Here is a 10,378-nt window from a genome sequence, read left to right as displayed (position 1 = left end):
GCCTCCCCTTCTCCTCCTGTCCCCGCCGCCGATTCGCCACGTCGCCGCCGGCCACCGCGCCACCTCACCCCGCCGCCGGAGCTCCAAGCTCGCCGGAGTGCACCGCCCCCGTCGCCGCGCCACGGATCCGGTCGGGCCGGACCGGATCCGGCCGTCCCCGACCTCCTCCCGCGCCTCCTCCGACCTCCTCCTCGCCGGAACCGCCCCGCCATCGCCGGAGTTGGGGTGGATCAGATCGACCCATCCCATCAACCAAACGTCTCCCCGCAGCCTGCACCGCTCCGTCCCGGGTCGACCCCGTCCTGTTTCTCGCGAGGGTATATTTTCACCAAGTCATTGAGATTTTGCATTATGTACCCACGTTCATCATGCCATAACTTCATGTGTGCTGCTCCGTTTCATGCATATGATATATCGAAATGTTCGTCATGAGATGATCTTCATTTTGTTCCATTGTGCCATGCTTGGTTGAGATCCTCTTGATGCCATAATCATCGTTGCAAGAGTGCTATATGCTGTTAACTGCTGTCTGTTTACAGAACTTGGTGATTTGTCTTTTTCATTGCATTTTGTGTGTGCATCCTATGAGCTTGATGTCTACATGAGTTTTGAACTACATCATGCCATCTTACAGTGGTGCTTGTCTTGTATTTTTAGGGTCTTTGTGGTGATTAGCACAAGCATGCAAAGTAGCCTCCATGATGTTGCTGATTTCTGTGACTTGGTCATTTCTGCCAAGTCTGAGTGTGTTATGTTGTGATGCCATGTAAACCTGCTTCTACAAGTCATTCTATGCATAATCTGGAGATGTTATACTTGTTATGCTCTATCCATCCATGCCCTTGTTTGCATTTATGGCATGCTGTAGCGTGTTGTTATCTTGCTCTACTTTTGCTATAAAATATTCCTGGCAAATTGTTTACATGTTAATCAATTTTGCCATGGTTGTTACTAGTGATCCATGTACCCTATGACTATGCTATTGCCATGCTTAGCTTCATATTTATGCATTCTTACTGTTGGTTACCTTGTCATGCCATGTATTGCTCTGTGGTGAGTGGTTCAAGCTCACCAACATGCCTACTTATCGTTATTTCTGCCATGCTCTGTTTTTCTTCCAAGTCTGAAGCTGTTAATAAAACTTGCTATGTTTACATGGGTGCCATCATATCTTCTGTACCTTTTTGGCTTGTGATCAGTAAGGGACTTTTATTCTATAAAATTAGTGGATTCATGCCATGCCTTTGTTTGCTATGATAGGTTCCTGTAGCATGTTGTTTGATAGCTCTAAACTTTGCAACCTGATGTTATTTTTGCCATGCCCAGTGATTTCTGCAAAGTTTGTGAATCTGTTATTATTTGCAATCTTGCCATGTCCTTTTGAGCATGTTCTATTGGTTTCTGGAGATAGCTCAGTGTTCATGTTTTATTTTGCTTTACCTGTACATCATGTACATGCCTTTTGTTTTCATGTTGAGGTGCTGTAGAATATTGTTTTGTTGCTTACAAGATGCCTAGTTGCTGTTTTGGACAGATTGTTGTTATATCTTGTTTGGAGTGTATGTGTTGCACCGTTGCTCCGTTTTGAGCATGCTCTATATGAAAGTTGTTTAGTTTTGCATGTAGTTTCAAGTTACCTTGTTGCATCCTTGTTTTGAGAGTGTTTGCTTGATGATTGAATGCATTTTGCAGCAATGCCATGTTTAATTTGTTTTGCTCATATCTTCTAGGCCGTAGCTCCGAATCTAATGAACTTTATATATAACTTGACTAGAATTTCGTGTAGATCATCTTGGTGCATCTTAAATTGTTGTTTAAAAACTTGAATATAAGGTTTATTCAGTTCTGGACCAATTTCGAAATTTGCATATGAGGACTTACCGGATTTGTCATATGTTGTTTCCGGCCTCATTTAAACTTGCTTTGATGTGTTGTTCTTGTATGCATCATCTCTTGCCATGTGTAGCTTCATGTAGCCTTGTCATGCATCATACTTGGTTGAGCATCATGCCTTGTTCATGTGTGGTGTGTTTACTATGTTGTGTGTTTCTTCTCGATAGTTCCCGTGTCGTTGCGTTCGTGAGGATTTGTTCGTCTTCGTGGCTTCATCTTCTTCATGGACTCGTTCTTCTTCCTAGCGGGATTTCTGGCAAGATGACCGTTACCCTGGATCTCATTACTATCATTGCTATGCTAGTTGCTTTGTTCTATCGCTATGCTGCGCTACCTATCACCTGTTTATCAAGCCTCCCAAATTGCCATGAACCTCTAACCTTTGTCACCCTTCCTAGCAAACCATTGTTTGGCTATGTTACTGCTTTGCTCAGCTCCTCTTATAGCGTTGCTAGTTGCAGGTGAAGATGAAGATTGCTCCATGTTGGATTATGTTTATGTTGGGATATCACAATATCTCTTATATTATTAAAGCATCTATATACTTGGTAAAGGGTGGAAGGCTCGGCCTTATGCCTGGTGTTTTGTTCCACTCTTGCCGCCCTAGTTTCCGTCATACCGGTGTTATGTTCCTTGATTTTGCGTCCCTTACGCGGTTGGGTGATTTATGGGACCCCCTTGACAGTTCGCTTTGAATAAAACTCCTCCAGCAAGGCCCAACCTTGGTTTTACATTTGCCTCACCTAGCCTTTTTTCCCTTGGGAGTCGCGCTCTCGAGGGTCATCTTTATTTACCCCCCCGGGCCAGTGCTCCTTCGAGTGTTGGTCCAACCTGTCAGTCGCCGGTGGCCACCAGGGGCAACTCTGGGCTGGCCTATCGGAAGCTTGGACAATCCGGTGTACCCTGAGAACGAGATATGTGCAGCTCCTATCAGGATTTGTCGGCACATTCGGGCGGCTTTGCTGGTCTTGTTTTACCATTGTCGAAATGTCTTGTAACCGGGATTCCGAGACTGATCGGGTCTTCCCGGGAGAAGGAATATCCTTCGTTGACCGTGAGAGCTTATAATGGGTTAAGTTGGGACACCCCTGCAGGGTATAAACTTTCGACAGCCGTGCCCGCGGTTATGTGGCAGATGGGAATTTGTGAATATCCGGTTGTAGAGAATTTGACACTTGACTTAAATAAAACGCATCAACCGCGTGTGTAGCCGTGATGGTCTCTTCTCGGCGGAGTCCGGGAAGTGAACACGGTTTCTGGGTTATGTTTGACGTAAGCAGGAGTTCAGGATCACTTCTTGATCATTACTAGTTGACGACCGTTCCATTGCTTCTCTTCTCGCTCTTATTTGCGTAAGTTAGCCACCATACATTGCTTAGCCGCTGCTGCAACCTCACCACTTTACCCCTTCCTCACCCATTAAGCTTTGCTAGTCTTGATACCCATGGTAATGAGATTGCTGAGTCCTCGTGGCTCACAGATTACTACAACACCAGTTGCAGGTACCGGTTTGCGATGATCATGACGCGAGAGCGATGTTGCTTGCTTTGGACTTCTTCTTCTGCTTCTTCTTCGTTCAGGGGATAGGTTCCAAGTCGGCAGCCTGGGCTAGCAGGGTGGATGTCGTTGAGTTCCTGTTGGTGTTTCATCCGTAGTCGGATGTTGATCTTATGTATGATGTATTGATGTATTCTTGCGGCATGTGTATGCCTTATGTATCCCCATCTATTATGTAATGTTGATGTAATGATGTCCACCTTGCAAAAGCGTGTCAATATGCGGTTCTATCCTTGGTGGGACCTTCGAGTCTCTTTAGGATAGTATCGCATATTGGGCGTGACAGGCTCCTCCGGCCTCCTCTGTTGGAAATATGCCCTAGAGGCAATAATAAATTGGTTATTATCGTATTTCCTTGTTCATGATAAAGGTTTATTATTCATGCTAGAATTGTATTGATCGGTAACTTAAATACATGTGTGGATACATAAACAAGTATCGTGTCCCTAGTGAGCCTCTACTAGACTAGCTCATTGATCAAAGATGGTTACAGTTTCCTAACCATAGACATGAATTGTCATTTGATAACGGAATAGACAAGACCCAACCGTAAGCTTAGCATTTGATCATATCACTTTAGCTAATTGCTATATCTTTCTTCATGTCAAGTATCTATTCCCGAGACCATGAGATCATGCAACTCTCGGATACCGGAGGAATACCTTCTGTGCTATCAAACGTCACTTCGTAATTCGGTGATCATATAGATGCTCTACAGGTATCTCCGAAGGTGTCTGTTGGGTTGGCATGGATCGAGACTGGGATTTGTCACTCCGTGTGATGGAAATATATCTGTGGGCCCTCTCGGTAATACAACATCGTAAAGAGCTTGCAACAATGTCCCTAATGAGTTAGTCACGAGACCTTGTATTACGACACGAGTAAACAGACTTGCCAGTAATGAGATTGAACTAGGTATGGAGATACCGACGATCGGATCTCGGGCAAATAACGTATCGCTGGACAAATGGAATTGCATACGAGATTAACCGAATCCATGACATCGTGGTTCAACTGATAGAAGATCTTTGTGGAATATGTAGGAACCAATATGGCCATGTAGTCCCGCTATTGGTTATTGACCGGAGAGGTGTCTCGGACATGACTACATGATTCCCGAACCTGTAGGGTTGCATGCTTAACGTTCGTTGACGCTAGAGTAGTATTGGGATATTTGATGATTGGGAACTGAATCTTGTTCGGAGCCCCGGATAAGATCCTCGACATCACGAGGAGTCTCGGAATGGTCGAGAGGTAAAGATTTATATATGGGAAGTCATATTTTGGGTTCCGGAAAAAGGTGCGGTTTTGTCGGTATTGTACTGAGAAGCCTCTAGAAGGTTCCGGAGGATTCCGGCGGGGTCCGGAAGTCCACAAGTGGGTCCACCATGTCCCAAGGGATGGCATGGGCTGAGGGGAGGCGCCCTGGCCTTATTGGGCTAGGCGCACCAAGTCCTCAAAATCCCATGTGGCTAGGGAAGAGAAAAAAGGTAGTCCTAATAGGAATAGGATTGGACTTGGACTCCAAGTCCTCTCCACCTTGGCGCCAACTCCTATTAGGAGTAGGGCTCGACTCCTGGCCTTCCCATGCATATAAATATAGGGGAGGGGCGCAACAAGGCACCCCAACACATTGGCCTTGGCTGCTGCCCCGTCTCTCCCTCCCGGCATAGTTCTCGTCCAGGGTATTTCGCTTAGCGAAACCCTGTCGATATTCCGACTCCACCACCACCATCACCACCACGCCGTCGTGCTGGTTGTGATCCCATCTAATTCTCTGTCTTCTCTTTTTGGATCAAGGGGGAGGAGAAGTCATCGAGCCGCACGTGTGCTAAACTCGGAGGTGCCATCCGTTCGGCACTAGATCGGTTGATCGTGATCGGATCAAGAAGACTACGAGTACATCAACCGCGTTATATACGCTTCCGCTTTCGGTCTATGAGGGTATGTAGACACACTCTCCCCTCTCGTTGCTATACTTCTCCTAGATAGATCTTGGGTGTTCGTAGGAATTTTTTGATTTTCATGCTTCGTTTGCCAACAGTGGTATCAAAGTTAGGTCTATGCGTAGATGTATATGCACGAGTAGAATACGAAGAGCTGTGGGCGTTGATGCTCAAATTTCTTACCTCTCTGGCAGTATTGTGGGATGAAGCGGCCCGGACCAACCTTACTTGTCCATGCACAAGAGACCGGTTCCACAGACAGACATGCAACTTGTTTTGATTAAGGTGGCTAGCGGGTGTTTGTCTCTCCTATTTTAGTTGAACCTAATTTGACGAAGGCGGTCCTTGTAGAAGGTTAAAGGCTACTTGATTATCTCTGTTCTGGCTTTATGTTAGTAAGAATGGTTCCTGTTAGTTGCCCATAGCAACCACGTAAAATTTGCAACAACAAAGTAGAGGGCGTCTAACTTGTTTTTGCAGGGCACGTTGTGATGTGGTATGGCCAAAACGTGATGTGATTTATGTTGATGTATGAGATGATCATGTTTTGTAATAGGTTCATGACTTGCATGTCGATGAGTACGGCAACCGGTAGGAGCCATATGGTTGTCTTTAATTTATTATTTGTCATGTAATTGCTTTACTTTATCGCTATGCGTTAGCAGTAGTTGTAGAAGCAATAGTTGGTGAGACGACCACGTGACGACACGATGATAGAGATCATGGTGTTATGCTGGTGACGATGGAGATCATGCCGGTGCTTTGGAGATGGAGATCAAAGGCACGAGATGATAATGGCCATATCATGTCACATATTGATTGCATGTGATGTTTATCTTTTTATGCATCTCATTTTGCTTAGAACGAAGGTAGCATTATAAGATGATCCCTTCACTTAATTTCAAGAAATTGTGTTCTCCCTAAGTATGCACCGTTGCAAAAGTTCGTCGTTTTGAAGCACCACGTGATGATCGTGTATGATAGACTCTACATTCGCATACAACGGGTGTAAGCCAGTTTTACACATGCAGAATACTTGTGTTAAACTTGATGAGCCTAGCATGTACAGACGTGGCCTCGGAACACAAGAGACCGAAAGGTCGAACATGAGTCATGTAGTAGATATGATCAACATGGAGATGTTCACCAATGATGACTACCCCACCTCACATGATGATCAGACATGGGTTAGTTGATTTGGATCATGTATCACTCAGACAGCTTGAGGGATGTTGATTTAAGTGGGAGTTCATTAGTAATTTGATTAGCTGAACTAATTATCATGAACATAGTCTAAATTATCTTTGCAAATTATGTTGTAGATAAATAGCTCACGCTGTAGCTCCCTGTTTTAATACGTTCCTAGAGAAAGACTAAGTTGAAGATATTGTGAGCAATTATGCAGACTAGGTCCGTAGTCTGAGGACTATCCTCACTGCTGCATAGAATATGTCCTTGATGCATCGCTCGGTGTGCCAACCCCTCCAACGTCATCCATGGATGTTCTGAACGTCTAGCAGGCACGTTCTGATGACTACTCGATAGTTCAGTGCGCCAATGCTTTACGGCTTATAACCGGGGCTCCAAAGACGTTTTGAGCACCATGGAGCATATCAGATGTTCCAGGAGCTGAAATTGGTATTTCAAGCTCATGCCCGGGTTGAGAGGTATGACACCTCCGATAAGTTCTTTAGCTGCAAGATGGAGGAGAACAATTCTGTTAGTGAGCATATACTTAGAATGTGTGGGTTTCAAAACCACTTGACTCAGTTGGGAGTTAATCTTCCAGATGACACGGTCATTGACTGAGTTCTCCAGTCACTCCCACCAAGCTATAAGGGCTTTGTGATGAACTAGAATATGCAAGGGATGGAGAAAACGATTCCCAAGCTCCTCGCGATGCTTAAGGCCGCGGAGGTAGAAATCAAGAAGGAGCATCAAGTGTTAGTTAGAAAGACCACTAGTTTCAAGAAAAGCAAGGCAAAGAAAGGGAACTTCAAGAAGAATGGCAAGACAGTTGCCGCTCCCGTGAAGAAACCCAAGGCTGGACCCAAACCTGAGACTGAGTGCTTCTACTGCAAGGGGAATGGTCACTGGAAGCGGTACCCAGATAAGAAGGTCGGCAACGTTAGCAAAGGTATATGTGATATACATGTTATTGATGTGTACCTTACTAGTGCTCATAGTAGCGCTTGGGTATTTGATACTGGTACGGTTGATAATATTTATAACTCGAAACAGGAGCTGCAGAATAAATGAAGACTGGCTAAGGACGAGGTGACAATGCGCGTCGGAAACGGTTCCAAGGTTGATGTGATCGTCGTCGGCACGCTACCTCTACATCTACGTTGTTATTTGGTGCCTGCGTTGAGCATGAACATTATATCTGGATCTTGTTTATTGCAAGATAGTTATTCATTTAAGTTAGAGAATAATGGTTGTTCTATTTATATGAGTAATATCTGTTGGGGAATGTAGTAATTTCAAAAAAAAATCCTACGCACACGCAAGATCATGGTGATGCACAACAACAAGAGGGGAGAGTGTCGTCCACGTACCCTCGTAGACCATAAGCGGAAGCGTTATGAGAACGCGGTTGATGTAGTCGTACGTCTTCACGATCCGACCGATCCAAGTACCGAACGCACGGCACCTCCGAGTTCAGCACACGTTCAGCTCGATGACGTCCCACGAACTCCGATCCAGCAGAGCTTCGTGGGAGAGTTCCGTCAGCACGACGGCGTGATGACGGTGATGATGTTGCTACCGATGCAGGGCTTCACCTAAGCACCGCTACGATATGATCGAGGTGGATTATGGTGGAGGGGGGGCACCGCACACGGCTTGGAACAATCAACTTGTGTGTTCTAGGGTGCCCCCTGCCCCCGTATATAAAGGAGCACGGGGGAGGCCGGCCTGGCCTTGGGGCGCGCCAAGGAAAGGGGGAGTCCTCCTCCTAGTGGGAGTAGGACTCCCCTTTCCTAGTCCAACCAGGAAGGAGTAAGGGGGAAGGAAGGAGAGGAAGAGAAGGAGGAAAGAGGGGGCGTCGCCCCCTCCTTGTCCAATTCGGACTCCCAAGGGGGGGCGCGGCCAGCCCTAGGCCCTCTCCTCTGTCTCCCACAAGGCCCATGTTGGCCCATTATATCCCCCGGGGGTTCCGATAACCCCCCGGCACTCCGATAAATATCCGGTGACCCCCGGAACTCATCCGGTGTACGAATATAGTCGTCCAATATATCAATCTTTATGTCTCGGCCATTTCGAGACTCCTCGTTATGTCTGTGATCATATCCGGGACTCCGAACTACCTTTGGTACATCAAAACACATAAACTCATAATACCGATCGTCACCGAACGTTAAGCGTGCGGACCCTACGGGTTCGAGAACTATGTAGACATGATCGAGACTCGTCTCCGGTCAATAACCAATAGCGGAACCTGGATGCTCATATTGGCTCCTACATATTCTACAAAGATCTTTATCGGTCAAACCGCATAACAACATACGTTGTTCCCTTTGTCATCGGTATGTTACTTGCCCGAGACTCGATCGTCGGTATCTCAATACCTAGTTCAATCTCGTTACCGGCAAGTCTCTTTACTTGTTCCATAATGCATCATCCCGCAACTAACTCATTAGTCACATTGCTTGCAAGGCTTATAGTGATGTGCATTACCGAGAGGGCCCAGAGATACCTCTCCGACAATCGGAGTGACAAATCCTAATCTCGATCTATGCCAACTCAACAAGTACCATCGGAGACACTTGTAGAGCACCTTTATAATCACCCAGTTACGTTGTGACGTTTGGTAGCACACAAGGTGTTCCTCCGGTATTCGGGAGTTGCATAATCTCATAGTCATAGGAACACGTATAAGTCATGAAGAAAGCAAATAGCAACATACTAAATGATCAAGTGCTAAGCTAACGGAATGGGTCAAGTCAATCTCACCATTCTCTAATGATCTGATCCCGTTAATCAAATGACAACTCATGTCTATGGCTAGGAAACTTAACCATCTTTGATTCAACGAGCTAGTCAAGTAGAGGCATACTAGTGGCACTTAGTTTGTCTATGTATTCACACATGTACTAAGTTTCCGGTTAATACAATTCTAGCATGAATAATAAACATTTATCATGATATAAGGAAATAAATAATAACTTTATTATTGCCTCTAGGGCATATTTCCTTCAGTCTTTCACTTGCACTAGAGTCAATAATCTAGTTCACATCGCCATGTGATTTAACACCAATAGTTCACATCACCATGTGATTAACACCCATAGTTCAATGACCAACACTCAAAGGGTTTACTAGAGTCAGTAATCTTAGTTCACATCGCCATGTGATTAACACCCGAAGAGTACTAAGGTGTGATCATGTTTTGCTTGTGAGAGAAGTTTAGTCAACGGGTCTGCCATATTCAGATCCGTATGTATTTTGCAAATTTCTATGTCAACAATGCTCTGCACGGAGCTACTCTAGCTAATTGCTCCCACTTTCAATATGTATCCAGATTGAGACTTAGAGTCATCTGGATTAGTGTCAAAACTTGCATCGACGTAACCCTTTACGACGAACCTTTTGTCACCTCGATAATCGAGAAACATATCCTTATTCCACTAAGGATAATTTTTACCGCTGTCCAGTGATCTACTCCTAGATCACTATTGTACTCCCTTGCCAAACTTAGTGTAGGGTATACAACAGGTCTGGTACACAGCATGGCATACTTTATAGAACCTATGGCTGAGGCATAGGGAATGACTTTCATTCTCTCTCTATCTTCTGCCGTGGTCAGGCTTTGAGTCTTACTCAACTTCACACCTTGCAACACAGGCAAGAACTCCTTTTTTGACTGTTCCATTTTGAACTACTTCAAATTTTTTGTCAAGGTATGTACTCATTGAAAAAAAACTTATCAAGTGTCTTGATCTATCTCTATAGATCTTGATCTCAACATGTAAGCAGCTTCA

This window comes from Triticum aestivum, chromosome 6D (assembly GCF_018294505.1).
Source record: "Triticum aestivum cultivar Chinese Spring chromosome 6D, IWGSC CS RefSeq v2.1, whole genome shotgun sequence".
Classification (NCBI taxonomy): Eukaryota; Viridiplantae; Streptophyta; class Magnoliopsida; order Poales; family Poaceae; genus Triticum; species Triticum aestivum.
The sequence above is the reverse complement of the archived record's forward strand: the minus strand, read 5'-3'. Positions refer to the sequence as shown.